This window comes from Solanum pennellii, chromosome 8 (genome assembly GCF_001406875.1).
Source record: "Solanum pennellii chromosome 8, SPENNV200".
Lineage (NCBI taxonomy): Eukaryota > Viridiplantae > Streptophyta > Magnoliopsida > Solanales > Solanaceae > Solanum > Solanum pennellii.
Genome location: NC_028644.1, coordinates 33,966,657 through 33,986,805, shown reverse-complemented (window position 1 = coordinate 33,986,805; position 20,149 = coordinate 33,966,657). Strand labels below are relative to the sequence as shown.

The window sequence follows — 20,149 nt, the reverse complement described above, 5'->3', positions numbered from 1 at the left end:
AACTAACTAGTATATTCTAGGACTCCACATGCATGTTTTCAAGTAAAACTTCACCACGCATATAATTTCGAAATACAATCATTTAGCAGATCCTGAACAAATGAAAAGCTTACATGAAATGTTCATTGTAAGGCTCACATCATAACTTACCTAGTCAACAAAAGATTTAAAGAGATCGCTCAGAGGTTTAACCACATCAAATTTGTTCACACACCACTAACACTAAGCATTATGCTCCTCATGAGTACTATTCAAGACATAGATCACATAATAAATCGATTCTCAAATTGATATCATTGAAAACTTCAGGCATTTTCCAATTTAAACTCATAGGGGATCACAAAATCAAGGGAGATAGAGATAGATGTAAAGGAACAAACGATTACAAAAAAAAAAAGAACTTCAATATCAAGAATCAACAAACTATAATTTTTAATAATTAAAAATAACAAAATACTAGACAAAAGGGAATATTGGCATGAAATCCCTCACCGCCACCAAAAACAAAATGTAGTGTCACTAAAAAATAAAATAAATTTAATAGAAGGATAATAAAATAGGTCTCGTTGATAAGGTATGCATGAACAACACTCTTATGTAGAGTCTCAAGTTGAGAAGCCTCAAGAGTAGCATCAATTCATGGCAATAGGATCACAGGAGGAAACATAAGAGGTACAGTTCATCATTAGTGCCGATGTGAGATACATGAGTTATGGTGGAGTCGAGATTGAATCAATTACATGCGACCTCTAAAGTCTGTCGAAGAACCTTCCAGCGCAACCCGAAGAATGACCTCAATATCATGAATCTTTGTCAGTGTGTCAGCAAACCCGTTTTCCTCATCTCTCAACTTCTCCTCATAAGTTTAATTCCCCAACTCGTCCTCGTCCCTCTCACTCGCATTATCAACAACCTCTACATCAACAAAACCTCAGGCACATAAGCAAAAGTATTGAATTAGGACATCAAGCGCTTTTGAAAGGAACCTCACCCCAACCTATAGATATGTCCACAAATTTTATATGTACCAACTCTGCCCTCAAAGTATCCACATCACTAGAACTATCCAAACCTTCTTCTAATCCTCAACCGTTGCATTTTGATCATTATGCTTCAAAGTATGGCTTGGTACTGTCCCCTCACACTTTCTCACTCTCTTAATCACATGTGTCAAGTCCTTCTCAATGAGTAGAGGCACGTCCCTCTAAATCCGCGTAGCTCTCACATAATCTGACTAGGCAAGGCTATCTATCTTATATATCAAAGCCCGAGTGAATGAGGGACGATATACATGAGAAGGGGGAGGAATAAAAATTCTAGTTAAAGCAATAGCAGGTTGTACATATGTATCAATAGAAGACCGAATAATAAAGGAAGGTCTGGAAAAACCTACCTTCTCTATAGAAGGAGAAGGTGCGTTGGTCTCACTTTCTAGGGTAGCAGGGTCGACCACTAGAGTGGAATCTGCTAGTGGCGGATTTCTTCGAGCAGCATCATCTCTCAAATACCGAGTCTTCATCCTCTGAATTTCATTGTAGGAGACTAGAGTAATCTTGAAATTATTTTTCCCTCTAAAGGGAACTCCAGGTATCTTGTATAGCTGAGTAATGAGCACCGGGAAGGGAAGATAGGTATGCTCATGTCAACTAAGTGGACAGGAAAAAATGAGCCTGACAATATGTTTCATCCATTATTGATACTTCATATTTTCAAGTCAGTAATGTTGTTCACAGTTAATGCTAGAAGATTCTGAGGTCATTATGTTTCAAGGAAAACATCCTTTAAATTTATCAATGATTTCCCACGGAATCTACCACCAAAATCAATGCTCATTAATCCTACTCAAACACTACTACAGTTGTCACCCCATTTGCCATTATCAACAACCTTCATGAAACCACAACACTTATCCGACCACCCTATCTACCAAAGTTTGAATTCCAACAAATGATGGAAAAAGAATGAGGAAGTGATTTTTCCCTCTAAGCAGTCTGATAAAATGGAACTTGGACTCACTTCCCAAAGAACTTTTGAGTATTCCATGCGTCATGGTTCCCTAGAATAACAGCTTTGGTGATCTCTAGATCTGCAATCCACATTTTCATTCCCAAAATCCCCTGAAGCAAGGACAAAATGAAGTGAACTGATAATTCTTCCAATCTAACCTGGCTAATGAATGAAAAATAGTAGTTGAAAGAATACGATAACTATGTAGTATGCATTGTGGATAAATAGATGTGAGATAATTAGAAGACATGCCTGTAAAGAGCACCAAATCTGCTGCAACTTTTCACAACAACAAAAATCATTAGCCGACAGAAGGAAATGAACCAAGAGATGCTATAAAAGAAAAGTAAGAGGATTTCGCCAGAGAATGTCTTCATTGTCCCAAGAAAGAAATAGAAAGTGGAAACACTAGGGATCCTCCCAAAAGTTTGGTTTCAGTTTTCATAACAAAGCTTGCATTTCACGATCTCTCATGGTTACTTTGTACGGCTATAACATTTTTATGAAAAATAATAGAAATCGTTCCTCAAAACTACACAAAAGTACAGACAAACAGATAAAGATTATTTCTTCCATGTAAAAATAGTGGGATGGAGAAGAAACTCTGAAGCTACACTCAAATTGTTATTTCTCAAAATGTTCTTGAACACCGTACTGCAATTAAGTGTGTAGAATAAGTCATATCCAAAGCATATCTACTGCTCATAGAGGAGAAAGTCAGTAGCAACATAAAATAAACATCAGGGGCTGATTACAATATGTGAAAACGTGCAGCCATATCTAGGACCTAATACGTCACAAATGACTCCCATAGCAAATCTAAACAAGTACTACCAGAAAAGAGGAAACTTCAACATTACCAACATACATTATTGTTAAATTAAGATTTGCCAGCATTACCAGGTAATATTGGAGTCATTTTTTGGCTTATTTGGGCTCACATTTTCTTTGCTGTGAGAATACACCAACTGAAGCCTAAGCTTTGCCAGTTCAACCACAATTATTTTTGGTACTTAAAAGGAATATAACAGCAACATAGCTCCCTGTTCATTCAATAGGTCTTGCAGTTTTTACCTGTTTACATTATCTCATCAAGTTAAACGGGCAAGGAAATTCATGAAATGAGGCCTAATTGACTGATTCGTCCATTTAAACAGAAGGAGTCAGACGATGACTCGCATTTTGTTCCCCTTATCCCAGAAAATAATTCCAAACATGATCCCTATAGTTGCTGTCATGAAAAACCTTACGGTATTATATTGTGGATACCTCCAATAAGATAATTGGAGTTCCCAAAAGCAAGCTTTTCACTAATCAACAAACGATTGAGAATATTTCGTAGTAAAACGTAGTTCATGGGATCCTGGTACTGGAACACTTAGTTGTTTGGTTAGTTCTTGATTCCCCCTGTGAAAATTTTAGTTGTAAACGACATTGAGCTAGTTAGTAACACAATACTGAAACTAAAATGAAAATGACTATGTTATCTTCTTATTACTAATATAGATCTGGGTTCACGTAAACCTCTCCAAAGTCCACATTTAGTCGACCCTCAACTGCTGGAGTGGTGATATCCAACATCCAAGTAGCCGCTTTATATCCCTCTTTTATTGTTGGAACTCCTGGAAGACTCTGAAAAAAACGGTGTATAGTTAGTAATTTATCTATACGGTAACTGGAGACAACTTGAAAATGCAAGTGACAATGGCTGGAAAGGAAGCACCATTCCTCTTTTTTCGGATGCTCTTTTGTAAATACTTGAATTGTTCCTTACAGCCATATCTATACCTGCAACAATCATTCAACAGACCCGTGAAAGCAACTAAGAAACACATATCTCATATTGAATCAACATCAACTCAAAGATAAATCAAATAAAAAGATACAAACTCATCAGAACAACTTTCATACCGTCACAATATCACTCTTAAAATAGAAGAAGAGGCAAAAAGATTACTATGAGGAAAACCACATTACCTTTCTTCCGGTAGTGAAAGGGAATGGGACGAGCAGGGAAAGATCTTCACCACGAGACTCGAACACGAACGAAGGAAGAGAATTCTGGGCAGAATTTTGTACTCGAACAAAGCTTGGGAAAAGTGATGCAAACCGAATTAGAAAATGTGATACTCTTATCGACACTTAACTCTCCCTTCCTTGAATGTGTTTCTATATATATATTTTAACTATTCTCTTAAGCTATTCTAAATGTTTTTACTCATATAAATCCCAACTTTTTTCCATCCCCTAACAATGACAAGAAGGGAGGCCTCCATAGGGAGGCTAAAGTAAGAGCTACACTCCCAAAAATCAACTGATGAAGCTAAAATTCTAGCTACACTCCCAAAACCCGTATAAAAACAGAAGAATATCAAAACCCTAAAGCTAAAATTTAGACTTTCAAAGATAGAATTTCTAACTTTACAAACCCTGTTCCAACAAAATCTGTGTAAAATCGTGTTCTTTGGTGAGAAATTCGAGAGAAAAGCGTGACAGAGAGACTAACTAGCTTCAGTTGAGTCTTGCCAATAACCCCAACATGATCGATTCCTTCTAAAAACGCACAAAAAATCAACCAGTTCAGCTAACAAGAAGACTGTTTTAGTACTTACGCTTGGCGAAATAGGTATCGAAAAAGAAAATCGTACTTACTTTTGAAGAAATCGTTGTCGCAGAAAACAAGGTCACCGATCAATTCTTCGATGACTTCGACTCTTCAAATCTCTAGCTAGTTCTTCGACGACTTCAACTCTTCAACGTCTTTTTCTCACAAATTGGTATCGGAGAAGAAAATCTTTTGTTCTTCAGCTCTCTTCACCATGGAAGCAAGTTCTTCAATGAAAGAAATCGTTAATTGAAAGAGGAAAGTTGAGAAAATTAAGTGAAAGGTTTCAAATAAGTCTCGAATAGTTAATTGAAAGAGGAAAGTTGAGAAAATTAACTGAAAGTTATCAAATAAGTCTCGAATATTTAGTTGAAAGAGGAAAGTTGAGAAAATTAAGTGAAAGTTGTTAAATAAGTTTGGTTTTTGTATCAAATTTTTCTTTAAAACGTAATTAATTAATTATGGGACCAAATTAACATTTTCAAAATTTTTTAATTTTTTATAAAATATAAAAAAAATATTTTTATAATTCAAACCAAATCATTTAAAAAGAAAAATCTTTTCATCTTCCCTTCTCTCTTCTTTGTTTTTTTTCTTCATCTTTTTCCTTAGAAATTCGGAAATCCGTCGTTACTCTTCCTCTGCAGTCGTTACTCTTCCTCTCCAGTCCACCGTTACTATCTCATCTTTTTTATCTGTAATCGTGTTCGACTAAATTGGATAAGTTGTTTTTTGAAATACTTTACAATTTTTGAAGTTTTTTTCTTCGATTAATGAACAATAAAATGTTCTGTATGTGCAAAAACTGAATAATCGACTTAATGGTGTGTATTATTTATCATTTTTGAAAGAAAATCAGCCAACTCAAAAAATCCTTATTTTGAGAAAATGTATATGTAATGTTATCACTCAGTGAAAAGTAGTTTTTTGTTGCTGTTCTTCTTCTTCTTTTTGGTCATTTTGTTGATATGATTTTAACGTATGTTGCCACATTTTAGTGATATGTTGGTCATCTGTTGCCACATATGATTCAAATGTTGCAATAATCAGGACAGATGTGTCAACATATGATGCATCTGTCGGTACATAAGATGCATATGTTGCACAACAGCAGGTACGTATGTGGCAACATAATGTTAATTTATCGCAACAGACTATCCATCGATTGCAACATACTGCTACAAATATTATTTTATAATAAATTATAAAATTGATATGTTGGTCATCTGCTTCCACATAAGATTCAAATGTTGCAATAATTTGTATAGATGTATCAACATAAGATGGATATATTGCGCAACAACAGGTACATATGTGGAAATATATGTTAATTTATCGTAACAGACTATCCATCATTTGCAACATAATGCTATTATTATTTTATAATGAATTGTAAAATCTCAATATGTTTTCATTTGCTTTATAGATGAAATGATACAAGAAGCTTCATTCATGTCAACAACTCAATCTTCTAACATGAAATTCTCTTTTTGTCTATGCGAAGAATGTGAGCAGCAACATAATTATTTTATTAGTCGTGCTAAAAAACTCACTGATATTTTTAAGAAAATGTCTCATAATATTGATGTGCAAAGATCCAAGAAGACTTCACGGCCTTTGAAATGTAGGGGGTCGAAAAAATCTACTTCCCAAACACTTTCTACGATTATTGAGAAGAAAGAAAAGGAGAAGAAGACAAAGGAGAAGAAGGAGAAGGAAAAGAAGAAGAATGCAAAGGAGGAGAAGGAGAGGAAGGCAAAGGAGGAGAAGGAGACAGAGAAGAAGGCAAATGAAGAGAAGGAGAAGGAAAAGAAGGCAAAACGTGAGAAGGAGAAGGACAAGGAGAAGAAAAAGACGTCAAAGGAGATGGAGATGGAGAAGGAGAAGGAGAAAGAGAAGGAGAAGGAGAAGCAGAAAGAAAAAGCGAAAGCGAAAAAGAAAGGGAAGAAAGTCGAAGTTGTCTGTTGTGATGTGAAGCGACAATATCCATTTTGAAGGTTTTAACATTGACGGCGAGGACCCAACTGAACAAATGTCATCCTTCTTGCAATGGATAAAAGGGGGTATTTACAAGCATCATGCAAAAAAGTAAATAAAGTAAAGCAAGTAAAGTCGTTCAACTATTATTAGTATTTCTTCTTGTTGTCCAATATATAATTATTCATAATGATTACACAATTGCAGAGGAAACAAGGAGGATCACTACTTAGCCAATTGCTCAAAGCTTGAATTTGACGAACTTGATTTAGTAGTTGCATTTCCAATGAATAAGGCTTGGTTCTACGTATTGTCTCAACCCAATAGGTGTTGTAATGATGAGGTAAATCCATGCTCACTTTTATATGTACTTTTTAGTACATGAATATATACAATCAAATTGATACACTTGTTTGATGCATGTGTGCAGTATGTGGATGTCAGATTTTACTATTTGCGTAAGAAGTCGAAGCAAAAGATTCAGTCTGAATATCAATACCACCAATAGTTGTTCTTTCAAAACATACATTGGCAATTTTGTGAATATGAGTATAAAATCATTGACATAATAAAAGGGTATGCTATACCTTCTGGAATGCCTTGGCACTTGACGGATGATGTTTATGTCGCTATAAATAGTAATGGAGAATTCCATTAGGTCTTGGCAGTCGTTGGATTGAAAGAATGGTGCATAAAAGTGTATGATTCCATGTCCTCAAATAGGTCTAATAGAAAACTATCCTCCGAGATTTAAAAGATGGCTACAATGTTGTCAAAGTACCGTTGAGTGGATTTTTGAGAAAAATGAGCGAACCAACTGGTCAGTTCTTAAATGTTATCAAGGAAAGAACAAATTTCACCCATTTGAAGTCAGTCATGTTATTGGTATTGCCCAACAAGAAAGCAGTAGTCTGTAAGTATCACAGTATTATTTTTTCTTACGACTATCAAAATGTGATGTTATTATATTTTCTTATTGATGATATACCATGAAGAGATTGTGAAATTTTGTTGCTGCAGACGCTGAGTATTTGAGTGATGGATTACAAGTACCATCATGTGAAATTAATGCTGACACCCTTCACTTGAGATATGCTTCACTCCTATGGAATTATGAGATTGTAAAGGTTTGAAATGGTTACGTTAGTAATAATGAAGACCCAGAGATGCGTAGAACCAAAAAAAATCTAAGATCGATGAAAATGTTGAGTTTACAACCATTGATTATATAGGTGGTTATGATATCATATGAAATACCTTTTTGTTGATAAGTTGTATAAAACAATTGGTGAAGTATTAATTAAAATGTAATTTCGGTAGTAATAAACACGACAAAACTATATGTCGTAACAATTTGTATATATATAGCAACAGATAGTATATATGTAGCAACAGATAGTATATATGTTGCGACGGATAGTATAATTGTAGCAACAAATAGTATACATGTAGCAACAGTTCATACATATGTAGCAACAGAAAGTATATATGTAGCAACATATGTCCACAGTTTGAATTGTCAAAATTAAACGACTTTATTTTTATTTTCCCTCTCTCCTCTCTTTTATAAATGTTGTTTCGTATTTCACAAGATTTATTTATTTACACTAATTTCTCTTCTATATATGTAATTTCTCTAGTAATAAACACGAAAAAATTATATGTCGCAACAGTTATTATATATGTAGCAACAGATATTATATATGTAGCAACATATGTCACATTTTGAATTGTCAAAATTAAAAAAAAATTGAACGGTTTTAATTTTCATTTTCCCTCTCTCCTCTCTCCTCTATAAATATCATTTCGTATTCCACAAAATTTATTTATTTCTTCTCTACTGCCAACTTCTCCTTCTTCTCTTCGATTCTCTTCTCTTAGTCCTTCCTTCATAGATCATCTACTACAGCTTCTCAGATAAGGTAACATTTAATTAGGGTTTGAAATGCATGTGCTTATCTGCTGATTGCCCTGTTTTGACTTATGGTTGTACCTCATGTGTGTGTGGCTTTCAAATATTTTATTTTTGTGGTTGCAGATACAAATATAATGGCTCCTGTTAAAAGAAAACTCGATATTGATACATCTGACCAAACAAAAATCCATAAGAAGGCTAGGTCTAAAATTCATAGGAAGAGGAACGAAAATACTACACTTTTAGAAAAACTTACAACTGAAGCGGTTTCTTCGTCTCAAGCAAAAGTAGAATTTTGTCAAAAAGAATATGAACAAAGACAAGTAGTGGAGGAAGAAGATGGAAAATAAGAGGTTGAGAAACAAGGGAAAATAAATGAAGTTCAGGAAGAAGAAGGGGAAAATACAGAAGTAGTAGTTGTGGCACAACAAGAAAAAATAAATGAAGTTCATGAAGAAGAACAAGAACTTCATGAAGAGTTCAATGCTAGTGGTGATGATGAGATTAAAATCATTAGTGCAGACACTTTCCCTGTGCATCTGTAACCTGATTCTAATGGTGACAACATCATTAGCTCAGTCGTGGGAAGACCTTTCGTCAAATTCAGGGATATCCTATAATGAAATCAATTGGAAGATTTTTTCAGAAATAATTGTTTTGGTCATTTTCTTGATTTACCCATTGATCCACTTTCATGTTTTAAAATGACCATCGGGTATGAACTTTTGAAAAGAAGGTTCATTTTTTAAAATCCCAGTAAGAAGGATGAGATTCTAATTAATTATTGTGGCATGCCAGTTTTCTTTGGCATAAGAGAGTTTACCATAGTTACAAGGCTAAAATGTCATCCTATGTTGAGCCAATCCCTGAATACATTGTGAAAACAGAACCACGACGAAAGAAAATAGTTAAAGACGTAGCAGAAGCAGGAAAACAATCACTGCCAACTGAGGAGCAAGACTTGATGTCCCTTGTTGGCAAAAACTTTAAAAATTCTGACTTATTAAGTTTATTGGAACGGGAGGATACAACAAGAAAGCACAAGGAGTCATTGTGCTTGCTTTGGTTCACACATAATATTCTTTTGTCGAAGGATCCCGGAACAACATACTTTTAAAGTATGTCAATTTTCGTCAGGATATTGAAGCTTTCAAGAACTACTCGTGGGGTCATGAGAGCTTTCATCTAACTGTCGACTACATGTTGAGGCCTTTAGGAGAAAAGACAAGCAACTTGTTTTGTTTTCCAAGGGCTTTCATGGTGAAGCTGAATATTTATTAATCTTTTTATATTATATTAAGTAATAATTCAACGTTTCATTATTGACAGGTTTTTTTTACAAGCCTGGACATTTGAAGTCATTCTTTATTAGACCCACCAAGTAATTGCAGCAGAAGAGAGATCATCCCCAAGGATGATGAGATGGTTGATGGCAAGAACAAAAACTACCAAAGAAGGGCATATGCCAGATCTTTTTAACCCTCCTTTTGATGCAGTAAGTTATTATTAGTATATTACAGGCATATGTTGCTACATCTGTGTCACATGTTGCTACAGATAATTCATCTGTTGCTACAGATGAATTGTCTGTCGCAACATGTGTCACAAATGTTACTACAGATGAATCATCTGTAGCAACATGTGTCACATGTTGCGAGACATGACTCATCTGTAGCAACATGTGACACAAATGTTGCTACATACGAATCATGTATTGTGACATGTGCCACAAATGTTGCTACAGATGATTCATCTTTAGCAACATTTGTGACACGTGTCGCAACAGACAATTCATCTGTAGCAACATTTATAGCAACATTTGTGACACATGTTGCGACAGACGAGTCGTGTGTTGTGACATGTTATACGTGTTACTACAGATGCTTCATCTGTAGCAATATTTGTGACACATGTTGCGACAGATAATTCATCTTTAGCAACATTTGTGGCACATGTCGCAACACATGATTAGTCTGTATCAACATTTGTGTCACATATTGCTACAAACGAGTCATGTGTCGCAACATGTGTCACAAATGTTGTTACAAATGATTCATCAGGAGCAACATTTGTGACACATGTTGCGACAGACAATTCATCTGTAGCAACAAAAAACTCCTGTTGATGACTCATTTTTACTATTTTAGGTTGTCCATCCATGGATTACCCCAACAGAAGAGGAATTGCAAATGCCATATTTAATAACTCTAGGGTTGGTTGAAACCATTTTTGATCCTGTTGTGGATAGAGTTAAAATTGTGTTGGCTGGAGAAACAACCATCAAAAGAGAGAGAGAGAGAGAGAGAGAGAGAGAGAGAGAGAGAGTTCCTACTAAAGTCAGTAATGAATTAGTTGTTTTTGATGCTAATGATGGTGTTAATGTTGATTATGGTGCTGATGTTTGTGCTGTTGCTGCTGCTTGTGTTGTTGCTGCTGCTACTGCTGGTGCAGGACAACACGAAGGGGATACCGCTTGTAGACGATGTTGTGGCTTTATCTGTGAGAAGTGTAAGAAACATGATGAAGATTATATCATGTATCTACCAAAAATTGAGTGAAGCTGTCAATGAATTTAAAAATAAGAGGGGTGTGAAGGGCATTATACCAAACAATGTGCGGCATGCATGTATTCCAAAGGCCAAACGGAGAAAAGAATCATTTGCCAAGGCAATGCAAAATTTGAAGAGGAAGATGTTTGGAGAAATTGCAAGGTCCGTAATGGTGGAAGAGGTGATGGAGTATAAAAAGTTTAATATTTATAGGCGTCCCTATATAGATGAAAAAGAAGCAATAATTAAGATGACCAGTGCAAAGGATATTCGAATGAAATACGACATGCATGTTTTTACCGGTCAAGATTTCAGGAACATGACAAGCCTAACAGCTTGGTGGGAAGACTGGGTAATCCTACGTTTTACATTATTAACTATTTCTTATGTATTTTCAGTGAATACTCTTCCAACTATTTAATATTATTTTTTATTTCAGTATATTGACGAAATCCTTAACTTCATGCGTCAAAGGCATTGGAAATACCCAGACTACTATGATCCCAAAGATAGAATCCTGGATCTCAACTTCTGTATGAACTTCCTACATAAGATAATCAAATGAGCGATGAGGCAACAATGTCAGGTGGTAAAAACATGAGGCAGTTACTAGATGACTTTGTATGGGATGATGATATGATTGACTATGTAAGGGGTATTAGACCAACTCGTGGAGGCATGGATTGGATTGATGCAGAAAGAATTTTGACAGTCATGAACATTTCGGGTAATCATTTCGTGACTGTCGAAATTCTCTTGCACGAGGGATTGATCAATTTTTATGACTGCAACCTGGTGGTTACGGAAAATGATAAGTTTTTCACACTCATCAACTAGTCTTTGAGGTGCTGCCTAAATTGCTGAAATAGAGTGGAATAATGAATCATTTGCCAGAGAAGTTGCTCACTCAACCATGGGAATTTAACGGTCGAATAGAACCTATGGTATAAAATGCAAGTGGAGCGGCGTGCGAGTCATTTTCCATTGCATTCATTGAGCACTTGATTAGTCGGACAGAATTGCATCCACCCAGTTCACTGTTATGTGACAATCTAATTGAACGGATGCAATATATTTGGGCTAATGAGATACTATCTCAGTGCTTACGGCCTTGACATTATACCTGTAATTAAAGACAAAGTTTAATTTATCAAATATGTTATTTTATTTTATCTTAAAGACAATGTTTATTTTATCAATTTGTCTATCACAACATTTGACATATATCGCTACAGATGATTCGTATATCGCATCATTTGAGTCAGATGTTGCTACAGATGATTATATGTAGCAACATTTGTTGCATATGTTGCTACAAATGATTTTATGTAGCAACATTTGAGTCAGATGTTGCTACAGATGATGCGTATATCACAACATTCGTGCATCACGACATGTGGCATATGTTGCTACAGACGATCAGCCGTAGCAACATTTGAGTCATATGTTGGCATAGGTCATTATATGTAGCAACATTTGAGTCAGATGTTGCTACAGATGATTATATGTAGCAACATCTGAGTCATATGTTGCTATAGTTGATTCTCTGTAGCATTATTCGTCCTTCACGAAATGTGGCATATGTTTCTACAGACGAATCAGTTGTGGCAACATTTTAGTCATATGTTGGTATATGTGATTATATGTAGAAACATTTGAGTCAGATGTTGCTACAGATGATTATATGTAGCAACATCTGAGTCATATGTTGTTACAGCTGATTCGTCTGTAGCAACATTTGTCCATCACGACATGTGGCATATGTTGCTACTGACGAATCAGCTGTAGCAACATTTGAGTCATGTGTTGATATAGGTGATTATATGTATAAACATTTGAGTCAGATGTTGCTACAGATGATTCGTCTGTAGCAACATTCGTCCGTCACGACTACATAATATTTTGTTGTTTTATCAAGAGTGCAAAACTACGTCTATTTAATTCCACAACTATGATAATTGTATTGGTTGTACACAACTATATAATAATTTTGTATCCTTTACAATATTCTTCTTGGTAATTCTTAAAAATACAAGAAAAAAAACAAAGAACACCAACATTAGCTTCCAGATGCTACAACATTTGGTCTTTTTCTTCTCCTTCATCCTCCATTTGGTACTTCTTTTGATATGACTTTCATCAATAGTGTCCAACTCCTTATTTTGTTCGCCAATCGGAGAATAACGAACTTGGATCGTATATCAACATCTTCACGATCCCTTCATCTAAAGAAGTTGCATGAATTCTCCTAAAATACCACAAAGAAATAAATTTTAATTAAAAAAATAAAGATATCTAAAATCTCCAAAATATTTTAGAAATAAACAAACATACACGATATCGTGGACAAGACCAAAATCTACGACCTAGATTGTCTTTTGAGCATGAAGTTTGCATTGAAAGAAGATCTCCATATTTGCAATATATTTTAACATTAACATGGTATCATTTTCATCATCACAAATTCGACTTAGTATAGAATTTAACATCATACCATTGGAGTACCGAAATTTTGTTTAACGAAAGGCGAATCAAATATAGAATAGTGTGACTGACAGAAAATCAAATTAGATTTGAAAAAGGTGCCAAAACTGAAGCGGCAAAGATGAAAAATTTGAAAATCCTAATCTTGAAATGAAAATGAAAACGTATTCTAGAATGGGTTGGACCTGTTTTACTTTTTTTAAACAGAATAGGCTTTGCCTATCATTGGGACACTTTTAAAAAAGAGTCATTTGTTATAATTATATGTTTCAACAGTTTCTTATATGTTGTGAATTTAACAACAGAAACTGCATATATTGCTACGGATGAAAAATCAAGGAGACACTAATATACGATTCAATCGATTTAGGAAAGGAAAAATAGAAATTTGAACCAAATTTTAGTGATTTAGAACATAAATAATCAATAATAATAAGGTATAACATTTGGAACAACGATTTAGAAAGATGTTATATAACTATCATATGGATTTACTAGGACAATGTATGATGAACTAGTGAGATGATTGACTTTATAAATATAATTGCTATAATCCAATGGAGAGTGTTGTTAACGACCATAATTTGTTACTTACACAAGTTGTAGGACTATATATTGGTGTTACATATCGAATTACGCGACAATTTAATTGAATTAAGCCCCAAAGAGTCATTTGTTATAATTATATGTTGCAACAGTTTCTTATATGTTGCGAATTTAACAACAGAAACTACATATGTTGCTACAGATGAAAAATCAAGGAGACACTAATAGACGATTCGATCGATTTAAGAAAGGAAAAATTGAAATTCGAACCAAATTTTAGTGATTTAGAACATAAATAATCAATAATAATAAGGTATAACAATTGGAACAATGATTTACAAGGGTGTTATATAACTATCATAAGGATTTACTAGGACAATGTATGATGAACTAGTGAGATGATTGACTTTATAAATATAATTGCTATAATCCAATGGAGAGTATTTTAACGACCATAATTTGTTACTTAGACATGTTGTAGGACTATATATTGGTGTTACATATCGAATTACGTGATAATTTAATTGAATTAAGCCCCAAAAGAGTCATTTGTTATAATTATATGTTGCAACAGTTTCTTATATGTTGCGAATTTAACAAGAGAAACTGCATATGTTGCTATAGATGAAAAATCAAGGAAACACTAATAGACAATTCGACCCATTTAGAACATAATAATCAATATAATAAGGTATAACAATGAAGAATGTTGTGTACGACCATAATTCGAAAATAAGTACGAAACAAGTGAAGGCAACATTTTCACCATATGTAATATAATATGTTGCCACATATATAATTTCAAAATAAATACAAAAAACAATAAAATCAACATCGTCTTCAACACAGATTAAATTAAATTATTCCCACACAGTATGCAGAAGAAATTTAACTAGATAATCTAGTTCTAAAACACAAATACATAATTCGCAACGAATATCGTCTTCATCATCACTTCCTCTGGTCCAACCAATCATGCGGGCATTTTGTTGGGGTTGGTGCACAGTGCAACAAATGGGTCTTTCACCCAAAATATTAGGTTCTTGCACCCACATTCGATTTAAAATGCACTGCAAATGGTGTCGACATCTTCTCACTATTTCTGACATATTTTTTTTCATGTTGGCAATGTACATCAAGCATTCTCTCATGGAAATATCGCCTTCAAATATTGAAATGACGACAAGCACATACTCTGCACCGCCGTGGCCACCTTCTGCTGTTTTTTTTTTTACCATTCTCAGTGCAGTTGGATCATTACGATTGAAAAAATCAAACTATAAAAAAACATTAAGATTACAAAATAAATTGATGCAAGGTGAAAAATAATTAAAAATAGTAAAATTACCACGCCTTTTCTGTACAAGGCTTCTAAGTTCTCCGATGCTAAGCAAATATTCATGAAAGACACGACATGTTGATCCACCGTCCATGTAGGTTCAGTGGGAAAGCAAGCCAATGTAACCTTCTGATATGCAGAACGTTCATTACCAACTTCATTGAGGAACCTAGAACATAATTTAACACTAACTAAATCTTTTAGAGAGTAGGAAGCAACCCTTTCAACGATAAGAATTACTAGTTCAGTCAGGAGGGATTCGAAGAGGTTTAAACTAGTTGAAGCAATTTTTCAGAATGAAGAAGAAGAGAGGAAGAGAAGACAACTTTTGACTTATCTCTCCCTTCTTGTGTTCTTATAAAGGCCAACAATTTTGAAATATTGCAAGACATGACGTTTCAACAAAGTGAACTAAAAAGTCATAATTATTAATTGTATATGTTGATTCGTCTGTAGCAACATTTATTACATATGTTGCCACATTTAATATATCTAAAAGCACAGTCCCACGTAATCATTATTTAAAAGTATATATTGCTACAGATGATTATATGTAGCAACATTTGAGTCATATGTTGCTACAAATGATTATATGTAGCAACATTCGTCCGTCACAACATGTGGCATATGTTGATACAGCTGATTCGTCTGTAGCAACATTTTTGCATATGTTTCCACATCTAATATATCTAAAAGCATAGTCGTAATCATTATTTAAAAGTATATGTTGCTACGAATCATTATATGTAGCAACATTTGAGTCATATGTTGCTACTGATGATTATATGTAGCAACATTCGTCCTTCACAACATGTGGCATATATTGCTACAACTGATATATATGTAACAACATTTATTGCATATGTTGCCACATCTAATATATCTAAAAGCACAGTCCCACGTAATCATTATTTAAAAGTAGATGTTGCTACAGATGATTATATGTAGCAACATTCGTCCGTCACAACATGTGACATATGTTGCTACAACTGATATATCTGTATCAACATTTATTGCATATGTTACCACATCTAATATATCTAAAAGCACAGTCATAATCATTATTTAAAAATATATGTTGCTACAGGTGATTATATGTAGCAACACTTGAGTCATATGTTGCTACAGATGATTATATGTAGCAACATTCGTCCGTCACAACATGTGGCATATGTTGCTACAACTGATATATCTGTAGCAACATTTATTGCATATGTTGCCACATCTAATGTATCTAAAAGCACAGTCCCACGTAATCATTATTTAAAAGTAGATGTTGCTATGGATGATTATATGTAGCAACATTTGAGTCATATGTTGCTACAGATGATTATATGTAGCAACATTCGTCCGTCACAACATGTGGCATATGTTGCTATTGCTGATATATCTGTAGCAACATTTATTGCATATGTTGCCACATCTAATATGTCTAAAAGCACAGTCGTAATCATTATTTAAAAGTATATGTTTCTACAGATAATCATATGTACCAATATTTGAGTCTGTAGTAGCAACGTTCGTCCATCACAACATGTGGAATATGTTGCTACATATAATCATCTAAGGCAACATATACTTTTAAATAATGATTATGTTGGAGTGTGATTTTAGATATATTATATTTGGCAACATATGATTCATATGTTGCTACAAGTGAAACACAACATATGGCATATGTTGCTACAGATGATTCGCATGTAGCAACATTTGTTGCATATGTTGCCACATCTAGTATATCCTGTAGCAACATTTGGCATGTGTTGACACAGAAACAAAGAAGAGAAACAAATCACGCATTGGGGCATTTCTAAATAATATTATATAATAGAGATCATCCTCAAATAATAAAGAACGTTCATTAAAATTCAACAACACGATGCTTAACACTTCTTATGAGGCATTTCGATTTGGGCATGTAGTTTTTTTGTGGCCAAAGTCCCGACATACTGAACACTTATTTTTTCTTGTTGGAAATGATTCACTAACTTCACGCCGTCTCTTATATGCCCTTCTTCCGGGTTTACTTGGATCAACATATGTAGGAGGTATTACTCTCTATGTGATATCCAAAGGGACAATCCAAGAATCTTCAGTTGGCACCAGGTGAATTTCTTGACAATATGCCATTATGTATTTTTCACTTAATAATATGGAGAGGAGTACAAGTAAATCTGATATCCAAAATCATCAACATGTTGGCATAGAATCGCTGCCATGGCATGTGGACAAGGTATTTTGTCCAAATAAAAAATTCTACAAGTACAAGTTCTTCTTTGTAGATCCACAGTAGCAACATCTCCATGACTAGTGACACTGAACTTGTAGTTAGCGATTTGATGGGCCAACAACTTGTTGCCCGCGTTGACATACTCTGATATGTCTTTTTCAATTGAAGGAACAAATCTATTTGCGGAGTGCACCAATTCCATACGCCTCTGGTGAAATAACAATGCAAATCTCCTGTTTATTTCATCAAATAGAGAGACAATGGGAAATTCTCTTTCAACATCAAACATAGCATTCACTGATTCCGTGATGTTTGACGTCATAATGTTATATCTACACAACAATAGATAAAAATATAACAAAACACATAAAGTAAAAATAAACTCAATTGAGATGGTACCTATTTCCTGGGCAAAATGCCCTACTCCATGTGTGAAATTCAATATGTTCAAGAGCTTCAACGGCCTTTGGTACCAAATCTCTTATTTGATTGAAATTGTCATTGAACTCACATATATCGTACGCCTTTGCTGCTTTATAAAAATGAGAAACTACCTTTGAATTGTGAAAGTTATTTCGAATATTTTCCCCAAGGTGTCTAATGCAACATTCATAATGAGATGCAGGGTAGATTCTCGAAACCATCTTTCGAATACTTGGATGCCTATCAAATATAATGCACAACTCATCGGTATCATCTAAAAAGCTTCTCATATTTTTTAAAAATATCCATCTGAGGCATCACATTCATTGTCCACGACACAGAAAGCCACTGAAAATATATGATTCTCGGCATTTTGTGCCACCGCCGATAGTAGAACTCCTCGATACTTGCTCATTAGAAATGTACCATCAACGGCTATTACTTTTCTCATTTCTTGAAAACCAATTATCCAAGCAGCATATGATACAAAGAAGTACTGGAACCTCCCATTTTCATCGAGCGACAATGTCATCTTGCTTCCTGGATTTGTAACTTCAAGCATTACCGATACGCATTAAGCACTGCATACCCATGCTCATGTGTTCCCCTAACATTAGACTTAGCATGCTCCATGCCCTTATAAATCTTCCAATAGCTTACCTTACAATCCAATTCTGTGTGGAGTTGATTTGACATGTCTCTTGTGGATGGGCCTTTACCATTGGGAAACCTATTTTCAAAGTACTTACTATGACTTTTGCCGTGGCGTGGGTATTATGGCTTGTAAGATGCTCTGAACCACACGTATGGTACTTTTCATAGATTCTAATGGCAAACCTTTCAGTACTTGTAAATTTCACAGCCCTCAGCCACCAATTGCAATCCGGATATGCACATTTAAAGGAAAATACATTACTAGAATTGATCACCTTTTTCAGTCTAAAATCTTTTTTCAAGCAAGCAATTTTCAATGAATTTTCCAGTTCTTGCTTGTTCTTGAATGTCATTCCCTTATAAAATCCTGTTTCATCATCTCTAACATTATTCACACGTGATGTTTGAGAAGCACATGGATTGTTGCTGCCAACTATAGGTGTGGGAGGAAACTTGATCTCAAGGTCCGACCCTTCACCTTGGGCTTCACCTTCACCTTCACCTTCAACTTCACCTATTCCAATTTCATCATCAGGATTATTCATGTCCGCAGGATAAAATACATCATTAAACATATCTTATTGTCCTTGGTCTACATTATGATCCTCCTCGATAGGAGTTTCTTCCACGTAGACTATTAATATTGACGGTTTCTCTGTTCCTCCCAAATAAACACTCAAACTAGATTGATCAGTTATTCTAAAAGGTAAAACCTTCTCATTATGAAAAAAATGAGGAATGTAACTCATGACAAGATCTTGTGGTTTACAATTGTATCCAGACTTTTGCATAACTAAATTAAAGAACTCATCATATAAAATGTTTCTTTCAACATACATCCCTACTGAATTGGCTCCTCATATTTTACTATCCTCCCAACACCATATGAATTGATTTTTCTTCTCGACCCATTCACCACGACAATCAATCCCTACAAATAATGACATTGTACCTGAAGAAAATAATTAAAAGAACAACTACTAATTATGAAAAATAAGCTATGTAGAACCATATGACTATTCTGTGGCGATATTTGATTCATATGTTGCTACATATGACTTTTCTATTGTCAAAAATAAATCACATGTTGCTACAATTTTTAGTTATATAATATGTAGGAACATAGGACTATTCTGTTGCGAGATGTAAGTCATATGTTGCTACATATGCCTGTTCTGTTGTGAAAAATAAATCAACATGTTGATACATTTTTTAGTTATATCATATGTAGCAACATATGATTATTCTGTTGCGAGATGTAAGTCATATGTTGCTATATTTGACTGTTCTGTTGTGAAAAATAAATCACATCCTAATACATTTTTTAGTTATATCATATATAGCAACATATGACTATTCTGTTGCGAGATGTAAGTCATAAGCGGCTACATATGACTATTTTGTTGTGAAAAATAAATCA

The 20,149-nt window shown here is 34.5% G+C and overlaps 1 long non-coding RNA gene across 4 annotated transcripts; it reads right to left on the bottom strand.

Moving 5' to 3' along the window:
• Nucleotides 1–408: 408 nt before the first annotated feature.
• On the bottom strand, nucleotides 409–4,984 carry LOC107028688. Of its 4 annotated transcripts, none has more exons than XR_001457869.2 (3): nucleotides 3,985–4,984; nucleotides 3,731–3,795; nucleotides 409–3,639 (listed from the first exon to the last, which is right to left on the bottom strand). It is a non-coding gene; the product is annotated as an uncharacterized LOC107028688 (long non-coding RNA). The 4 variants fall into 4 exon arrangements; XR_003579992.1 differs by having other exon boundaries at nucleotides 409–3,795; nucleotides 3,985–4,096; nucleotides 4,660–4,984; XR_001457868.2 differs by having other exon boundaries at nucleotides 3,731–4,984.
• Between the last annotated feature and the right edge of the window lie 15,165 nt (nucleotides 4,985–20,149).